The sequence below is a fragment of the Tupaia chinensis genome, unplaced genomic scaffold (genome assembly GCF_000334495.1).
Source record: "Tupaia chinensis unplaced genomic scaffold, TupChi_1.0 Scaffold000133_1, whole genome shotgun sequence".
NCBI lineage: Eukaryota > Metazoa > Chordata > Mammalia > Scandentia > Tupaiidae > Tupaia > Tupaia belangeri.
This window is the reverse complement of record NW_006159602.1, coordinates 239,945-250,392: the sequence shown is the minus strand read 5'-3', so window position 1 is coordinate 250,392 and position 10,448 is coordinate 239,945. Positions and strand designations below refer to the sequence as shown.

The following is a 10,448-nucleotide window of genomic DNA, read 5'->3' as shown; positions in this document are numbered from 1 at the left end:
GGCCTAGGTGCGCGCGCCCACACACACACACACACACACACACACACACACACGCCTGGCATGAGTTTAAGCCAACGGATTTGGGACTCGAACTGCGGTCGACTGCATGGGAGTCCAGCGACATAGCCATTACATCAACTGCTGGTCCCCATTTCTGAATCTTTAGTGCTTAGCAGAGTGCCTGATAGGGAACAGCTACTTAAATGGTGGTTGCAGTTATTTGAACTGGACTGAAAATCTGAAGATAGTAATAATAAGAAACATTTATCTGATAGGTTGTTGAAACACTGACCTGATTTTTTTTTTCTTTTTTTTTTTTTTTTTAAGTTTTGCTATAAGACATGTGTGCTTGCTGGAAAAAATACAGAGAGAAATAGAAAAAAATGAGAAATCACCCCCCGGGGGCTGGCCACACTGCAATCCTTTCTCCTCCATTCTCCTCTCGGGATCCTGGGCGTGAATACACATGCATCTGGAGTGATTTCAAGTCATAGGGTCCAGGACTTGAATGGCACAGTTGGCCGCTTGGGATCCAGCTGCTTCAACCTGCACCCCACCTGCTGGCCCTGGCTTGAAAATCTTTAAGCCCCAGATCATTTAACCAACCAGAGGGCACATACACTTATGGGAGTGGGGAGATGGAGAAAGCACACTCCTACAATCACACTGCAATCCCTTTTTCTCCCTTTCTCCAACTTGTCAGGATTTGAGGCATGCACGCACATGCACCCAGTGTGTTTTTCAAGCTGCTGGGGCTGGGACTTGAACCACATGACTGGCCATGTGGATCCAGCTCCGTTAACCACCAGGTCATTTATATCTTTTAATATCACCTTCACCTTAACCTAGCCAGGCTATTGCTCTCCAGGTATTCAGCTAACGAAACCTGCTGACAGAAGAGCTTAGCTTTCACCACGAATGTGGAGTATCCCCCAAAGCTAAAGCAGGTGTGAAGAACAGTAAAATGTATTTATTAATGGTACCAGAGCTACTGTTAATAACTGTTATTATTAAACATTGTTTGCCAGGTCCTTGTCCACTACCTAATATACATTATCTTATTTGTCCCTCACAATAATCCTTGTATGGCAGGCACTTATCTCTTCCTCCAGATAAGGAAATGGAGACTCAGAGGTGTAAGCAACTTGCCAAAGGTCACACAACTAAAAAGTATTTGAGCTAGGACTTTATTTCTTCTTTTTTCATGATAGAATATATACAGGTGTATAGGAGAATGAGAGAGAGAAAGGAGAGGTACTCTACACAGAGTCTGGTCACACCACAATCCCCTTCCTCCAGTCTTCCAGCCCGTGAGATCCTGGGTACATGCACATGGCCAGTATGTTTCAAGCTGACCCGGGGTTGTGGATTTGAACCAGGGTTGCCTCGGTGAGATCTGGCTTTTCCTGAGCAGTGTGTTATCTTTGCACCAAGGAGAGCCAGCCCTGGAGCCAGAATTTAAATGCAGAACTTATCTGAATTCTCAATCAAATTCTTAAGCATTATTCTCTACTAGTTCCATGCCCTAAAGGGGTTCCTTTAAAACCCAGGGGAGGCCCTTATTCCTTTTAATAGATGAAGCAGTTAATGTGCTCTCAGTGGGGAAGTTTCCCAATATCAGTAGGAGCTGGGCATTGGCTTGGAGTGGAAGAAGGTAGTGCTCTGGTGCAAATGCAGGAAAACCAGGGCCTTGGATCTGGCTAGCATAGACCTTGTTCCCATTAAGTCCTCCTCACACATACCTTTTTTTTTTTAAAAATTACATATATATATTTTTTTTTTGAGAGGTTTTTGCTATAGGGCACGTGCTCTCGCCAGAAAGAGACAGAGAGACAGAAAGTAAGAAATCATCCCCCAGGGGGATGGCCATGCCACAGTCCCTTCTCCTCCATTCTCCTCTCAGGATCCTGGTCACACATGCACATGCGCCGGCTTGAGTTTAAGCCATCAGATCCGGGACTGGAACCATGGTCGACTACGTGGGAGTCCAGCGACATAGCCATTACAGTTCATTTCTAGTCCCAAGAAAAATATCTTTTCCCAAAGAATTATTTATTTAATTTCATTTATTATTATTATTTAATTTGACCAGAGACAGAGAAGGAAAGTGAGAAAGTAAGCTGCCAGGTCTGGGACTCTAACGGTAGTCAGTCATGTGGGAGTTCAGCTCCTTAACCACCATGTCACCTGCCGGCCCCAAGAAAAATCTTATCTACCACCACCACTACCACCATTTATGAACTCCTATGTCAAATATCAATATGTGTTTCCCTAGCTTACAATGATTCAATTTACAATTTCCTGACTTTATGATAGTGCAAGCTACTATTTGTTTTTTTAAATTGACATTGATTTTGACTTAAAATAATAACTGCATCCTGTTTTCACTTTAAATATGGTTTATAATAAATTACATAAGATATTCCATACCTTATTATAAATGAGGCTTTGGGGGTCAGTAGCCGGCATGTGGTTGAGGTGCTGGACTTCCAACATGGACAACCACGGTTCAAGTCCTGAACCTGGTGGTTGATTTCTCACTCTCCCTTTCTGTCTCTCTCTGGTCAAAATTGAAGAATAATGATAATAAATAAAACAAAAAATAAATCTTAAAAAAAAAAAATAGGCTTTGGCTTAAGATAATATTGCCTAGCTGTAGGCTAATATGTGTTCTGAGCACATTTAAGATGATCTAGGCTAAGCCATAATGTTTAATAGGTAAAGTTATTAAATGTATTTTCAACTTTCAATATTTCCAACTAGTAATGATTTTATTAGGACATATTCTCTCATTATTATGAGAAACCTGTTTTTGCACTGTGACAACAGAAGGAGCAAACATGGCATGACTGGATGTATTGTTATTCCACGTCTATTATATCCTCCATAACATTCCAACATCAGCCTTTCTTTTTTTTCTTCTTTTGGAGAGTTTTGTTTGTTTATTTGTTTGTTTGTTATAGGGTGCATGTGCTCGCCAGAAAGAGAGAGAGAGAGACAGAAAGCGAGAAATCACCCCCCAGGGGGGATGGCCACACCGCAATCCCTTCTCCTCCATTCTCCTCTTGAGATCTTGGGCACGCATGCACACGCACCTGTCGTGAGTTTAAGCCACCGGGTTCGGGACTCAACCGTGGTCGACTACATGGGAGTTTAGCAACATAGCCATTATGCTAACTGCTGGTCCCCCCATCAGCCTTTCTTTTTCACCATTATTATAAGGTCTTGACCAACAAACTCTTTTGGATTAAGGATCTAAAGAGCTAGAATTAGACCTGAAAGAGGCTTTTTTCTTCTTTGACACTTAAAAAGACAGTTTGGGGCCAGCAGGTGGCATGTGGTTAAGGACACTGGACCCTCACATGGCTGACTTTGGTTCGAATCCCAGACCTGGTGGCTTGCTTTCTCACTTTTCCTCTCTGTCCTCTTACTCTGTCCCACTCTGGTCAAATTAAAATAAATAAATAAATAAATAAATAAAGTTAAATAAAATAATTCTTTTAAAAAAATTTTAAAAGACAGATTATTAAACCCTGCTGAGCTATCAATAAAGGAACTAGGTCAAAATGTATTAGAAAATGATATCGTAATAATAAAATGAATATTCATCTTACACATTGGTTATTTTATTACATAAATTGAAAAAATATTGCCAATATGAAAATCTAAAATTAGAATACACTATTGCAGTTTTCATTCTAAGTATTATTCAAATAATTCCTATTTTTTCTAATAATTTAAAATTTTTTTGGAAGCAAAATATATATATATAAAATAACTATCATCTACCTTCTCAACATTTAATGCTACTATTGTTTTAATAAATTGTTTCCAGATTTTTCTATAAATATCATAAATCATGAAGTCATCTTTATCACTTACTGAACAGACTTGTACTTAAATATCTGTCTGAATTTCTGATCATTTCCTTAAAAAATATCCTTCAAAATGGAATTAGAAGTTCAAAGGTTATACATAAACAGTCTAAGTATTTAAAAATTTCATAAGAGATACTGAATAGATATTTACTATAATCATTTTGATCTCCTTTTTGGTGTTCTTTTAGACTTTTTCTAGTTATAATATATATACATATACAATTACTAAATTGCATTTATACTATGAATATTGTTTTATAATTTGCTTTGTTCAATTTGCAATCTACTGGTAACATCTTTTCATGTTAGTAAATGTACATCTCTATCATAATTTTATTGGCTATCTAATGTTCATTCATAAGGATATACAAAATTTATCTAACCAATCTTGTAATATTGAACATCAGAGTTGCTTCCAATGTTTTCCTATTAAGTGGTTTAAATAAAACTCAAACATCAACAGAACGAATAACCAGATTTTTAAAGTAAAAGGCAAAGGACCTCAACAGACATTTCTCAAAAAAGATACATATAAACATACAATAAAGGAAAAAAATATTCAGGACCAGCAAGTGGCATGGCGATGGTGGTTAAGGTGCTGGAATTCCCACATGGCCAACAGCAGTCTGAGTCCCAGACCTAGTAGCTTGTTTCTAACTCTCCCTCTGTCTTTCTCTGGCAAAATTCATGTGAAAATAATAATAACAAAAAATAAATAAAATAATTCTTTAAAAAAAAAAACACTCAACATCTCTATTGGAGAAATGCAAATTAAACCACCATGAGACCCGCATCTTTTTAAATGGCTACTATTAAAAAGACAAATAATAAAAAAAATGTTTGCAAAGATATGGAGGAAAAAGAATCCTTGAACACTGTTGATCGGAATATAAATTTAAAAAAATTTTTTTTTGGAGAGATTTTTTCGCTATAGGGCGCATGCGCTCGCCAGACAGAGAGAGAGAGACATAGAGACAGAAAGCGAGAAATCACCCCCCAGGGGAGATGGTCACGCTGCAATCCCTTCTCCTCCACTCTCCTCTCAGGATCTTGGGCATGCACACACATGCGCCCAGCATGAGTTTCAAGCCACCGGGTCCGGGACGCGAACTGCGGTCAACTACCTGGGAGTTCAGTGACATAGCCATTACGCTAACTGCTGGTTCCCGATAGGAATATAAATTTGTACAGCCATTTTGGAAATAGTATGGAGGGTCCTTAAATAATTAAAAACTGAATTACCATATGATCTGGCCATCCCAGTTGTGGGTACATAACCAAAACAACTGAACTAAGTATGTCAAAGAGATAGCTACACTCCCAAGTCTATTTACTTCAGCCTTATCTGCAATAGTCAAGGTGTGGAATCAACTCAATGTTCATCAACAAATTAATGAACAAAGAAAATGTCAGGTACACACAGACACAATGTGTCAATAAGAAAATACTGTCATTCATGACAACACAAATGGAACTGTAGGACATTATGCTAAAATATGTGAAATAAGCTAGGCACAGAAAAGAAAATATAGGCTGAACAACAACAATGTGAAAATCTGAAATCCAAAATATATGTATATATGAGTATACACACACACACACACCCACCCACCCATATGTATACAAAAATCCCCCAAAATCCAACATTCAAAACACTTCCGGTCCCAAGTATACCAGATAAGGGATACTCAACCTGTAGTGTATGATCTCACTTATATGTGGAATCTAAGAAAGCCAATTTGGGGCCAGCCACATAGCACAGCGGTTAAAATACTATTGGCATATTCTAAAAGACTTGTACCAGTGTACATTCACCTAGTGTATGAGAGAGTTTAATTTATTTTCCTATATGATTTCTGACTTTGGTAATATACTTAGAAAAGTCCTTCTTGAGGCCGGCAGATAACATGGTGGTTATGACTTCCACATGGGAGTGGTTAGAGTCTCAGACCCAGTGACTTGAAAAATCATGCTGGGCATGTGTACGTGCATGCATGTGTGCCCAAAATCCCAGAAGAAGAGATGATGGTGTGGCCATCCCCCAGACAGATGATTTCTCACTTTCCCTTTCATTCTCTCTCCAGGGAATGCGTGATCCTATGGCAAAAACCTTTAAAAAAAAAAAAAAAAAGTCTTCCTCTCTCAAAGAATATGTAGTCACTGATATTTTCTTCCAGTACCCAGTACTTGGCATGGACCTATATTTCACATTAAAAGGTTTTTTTTTTTTAAGAAATTTTTGCCTTATGGTGCATACACTTGCCAGAGAGAGACTGAGACAGTGAGAGGGAAAGTGAGAAATCACCTCCCTGGAGGGATGGTTACACCACAATCCTTTTTTCTCCATTCTCCTCTTGGAATCTTAGACATGCACACACACATGCCACCAGATTCAGAACTTGAACCACAATCAACCACATGGGAATCCGGTGATGTAACTGCTATGCCATCTGCTGGCCCTCACATTAAAACTTTTTAATCAGCATACTTAAATCAGAACAAGAGGTTATCATGAATTTGAACGTATAAAAAAAATCAACAGATCTTGGAACTAGCAGAAGGCCTAAGGGTTACATTACTGGACTCCAATGCATTTCAATTGCAGTTAGAGTCCTGGATCTGGTGGCTTAAAACTTATGCCAGGTGAGTGCACGCACACATGCTCAAAATCCAAAGAGAAGAATGGAGGAGAAGGGATTGCAGCATGGCTATCACCATGGAGTGATTTCTTACTTTTTGTCTGTCTCTGTCTCTCTGGTGAGCATACATGCCCTACAGAAAAATCTCTCTCAAAAAAAAAAAAAAAAAATCAACAGATCCTACCAACTCTCCTCAGACTCCAGCAGCGATCAAGCTTGCCTAAAGAATAGTTTATCTAGGACACAGTAGGTTCTAAGGAGAAACTTTCAGTATATTTCCAGCACCCATTGTACCTAATTAAGGGACACTACTGGTAAAACCTACCGTAATAAAACCCAAATCAAAATAAAAGCTCACCAACATATAGATCACTGCTCAAATTTCCAAAATATTTAAACATTGATAATTGCAGTGATGGCAACGGTATGAGGAAATAGGAATTCTCACACATTGTTCTTCTTAATAATTCATTTTCTATTTATAGAAGTAATATTGTTTGTAAGAATATTATTTTTTAAAATTGTGTGATATAAAGAAAAACGTTTTCATACCTTGTCTGCTGGGAGTATAAACTGGTATAACCCTTTTGGAAAGCAGCTTGGTATTAGTAAATGTTTAAATGTGTATTTTCTCTTTTTTAAAAAAAACAATTAATTTAATTTGTATTTTTAATTTGACCAGAGAGAGACAGAGAGAGAGAGAGAGAAAGAGAGAATGCAAACCACCAAGTCCAGGACTCAAACTGTTCTCAGCCACATGGAAATCCAGCACCTTAACCACCATGCTACCTGTCGGGCTCATATTTTCTCTTTTTGTAATGCCAGAGTATGTATATATGAGAGGGGGGGAGACAGAGAGACAGAGCACTCTCAATGATTCTTGCCCATTCCTTTTCTTCCTTTCTCTACCCCATCAGGATCCTGGGCATGTGTACTACCTGACATGTTGCCACCTAGGCAGGATTTGAACCTGCAGTTGGTCATGTGAGATCCAGCTTTTCTACATGGCACTTAAGCACTGCACCATAATGCCAGCCCTCCATACTCTTAATCTAGCAATTTGACTTCTAATGGTCCATTCTATAGCAATAGTTCTATAAATATGGAGAAATACTTGTTTATAATAAGGAAAAAGTGGAAATTACTTAAATGTCCACTACTAGAGAAATAGTTAAATAACTTTGATATATCAGTACTTTAAAATATTATACAGCTGGGGACCAGCAGTTGGCATAATGGCTATGTTGCTGGACTCCCATGTAGTTGACCATGGTTCGAGTCCCAGACCCAATGGCTTAAGCTCACGCAGGGGCATGTGTGCATGCATGCCCAAGATCCCAAGAGAACAGAGAAGGGATCATGGCATGACCATCCTCCCTGGGGGGTGATTTCTCGCTTTCTGACTCTGTCTTTCTGGAGAATGCGCGCATCCTATAGATATATATAGATAGATCACTATAGATCACATACAGATCACCGCTCACATTTCCAAAATATTTAAACATTGATAATTCCAGTGTTGGCAATGGTATGAGGAAATAGGAATTCTCACACACTGTTCTTCTTAATAATTCATTTTCTATTTATAGAAGTAATATTCTTTGTAAGAATATTATTTTTAAAAATTGTGTGGTATAAAGAAAAATGTTTTCACACATTGTCTGCTGGGAGAATAAAAGAAAAAATACTATAGAGCTGTTTAAAGGAATGAAATCTCTATATAATTACATATAGTTATATTGAAAAAAGAGAGAGTAAATATGGTATAATACCATTTTTGTGAAAAAGAAAAAGGATTATATAGACAGGTGCATGTGTGTGTAATAATGATGTTAAAATTCAAGATCTGAAAGGATACAACTTTTGGGGATGAGCAGTTAGTGTAATGGATATGTCACTGAACTCCCACGTGGTCGACTGCGGTTCGAGTACCGGACCCAGCGGCTTAAACTCACGCTGGGCACATGTGTGTGCGTGCCCAAGATCCCGAGAGGAGAATGGAGAAGGGATTGCAGTGTGGCCATCCCCCTTGGGGGGTGATTTCTCGCTTTCTGTCTCTCTATCTCTGTCTGTCTGGCGAGTGCACATGCCCTATAGCAAAAACCTCTCCAAAAAAAAGGATACAACTGTTAAGAGTGATTACCTAGAAGGAGGAGCAGGGGATGGGAACTGTAAGCAGGGAAAAACAAACATTTTATATTATACATTCCAGTATAGATAGCATTTTTATACTAGGCATATGTTGCTTTTATTACTTCTTAATGCAGTGGGAAAAAAAAGTAATGGGGAAGAACCGAAAAGCTTAATAAAAAAAAATTTTTTTGGAGAGGTTTTCGCTATAGGGCGCGTGTGTTTGCCAGACAGAGACATAGAGACAGAAAGCGAGAAATCATCCCCCAGGGGGGATGGTCACGCCGCAACCCCTGTCCCTCCATTCTCCTCTCAGGATCTTGGGTACACATGCACACGCACCCGATGTGAGTTTTAAGTCACCGGGTCCAGGACGCAAACCGCGGCCGACAATGTGGGAGTCCAGCGACATAGCCATTACGCTAACTGCTGGTTCCCAAGGCTTATTAAAATTTTGAGTAACAAAACATTTCAAAATAAATGTGATTCTATGGCACTTAATACAAAAACAATGGTCCACATAAATTAAGTGCAGAAACCAATACATTTTTAAAAATTTATTTAGTTAGTTTAATTTGACCAGAGAGGGACAGAGTGAGAGAGAGTGAGAAAGCAAGCTGCCAGGTCCGAGACTCAAACCATGGTTGGCCATGTGGGAGTCCAGCATCCTTAACCATGACACCACCTGCTGGCCCCACCAATACATTCTTTAAATTATTTAATTTAATTTCTTCATTCATTTATTTTAATTTGACAAGAGAGAGAAAGTGAGAAAGCAAGCCACCAGGTCCAGGACTTGAACCATGGTTGGCCATGTGGGAGTTTCCAGCACCTTAACACCACACCACTTGCTGGCCCTGAAACCAATACTTTTTTTTTTTTTTTGAGAGGTTTTCGCTATAGGGCGCATGCGCTCGCCAGACAGACAGAGACATAGAGACAGCAAGAAATCACGCTCCAGGGGGGATGGTCATGCCGCAATACCTTCTCCTCCATTCTCCTCTCGGGATCTTGGGCACGCACGCACATGCGCACGGCGTGAGTTCTAAGCCACCGGGTCCAGGATGTGAACCGCGGTCGACTACGTGGGAATCCAGCGACATAGCCATTACGCTAACTGCTGGTTCCCAGAAACCAATATATTTTAATACGTATTTGCAATAAGCAATAGGGTTCTAGTCATATTTCTCTTTCAAAATGTTTGTCTTATACCAGATTTAACTACTAGAATCTAGAACTTGAAGCCATTTTGAAAGAATTCTTAACATATTGAAAACTTGTATTTTAAAAAATTATAGACAAGGGGCCAGCAGGTAACATGGTAGTTAAGGCACTGGACTCCCACATGGCCAACAGCAGTTCTAGTCCTGGACCTGATGGCTTGCTTTCTCACTTTCCCTTTCTCTTTCTGTCTCTGATCAATCTTTTAAAATAAATATAAAATTTAAAAATAATTCTTTACAAAATGAAAAATTATAGGCAGCATTTTCCTGCACCAAAATAAGATCTTGAAAATTCAAAAATGAAAACTATTTCAAATTTATCTAATAGAATTTTATATATTGAGTTAGGTAATTCAAAACTCAGTATTAAAACTAATCAGACCTAAATTAATGAGGTCTTGTAGCCCTTACTTCTGTATTTCTTTCAAACTTCTTGTGATCCCTTGTTTTTTTTTTTTTTTCCTTTCTTTTTTGGAGAGGTTTTTCCTCTTTTTTAAAATTATTTATTTAATTTTATTTATTCATTAATTTATTTTAATTTGACCAGAGAGAGACACAGAGAGAGAATGAGGGAAAGA

At 38.6% G+C, this 10,448-nt stretch overlaps 1 protein-coding gene across 1 annotated transcript in view; it reads right to left on the bottom strand.

Annotated features, from left to right (window-relative positions):
* The window catches only part of CUNH14orf39 (chromosome unknown C14orf39 homolog), a 62,694-nt gene that overhangs the window by 49,664 nt on the left and 2,582 nt on the right, over nucleotides 1-10,448 (bottom strand). The window lies entirely within an intron of this gene.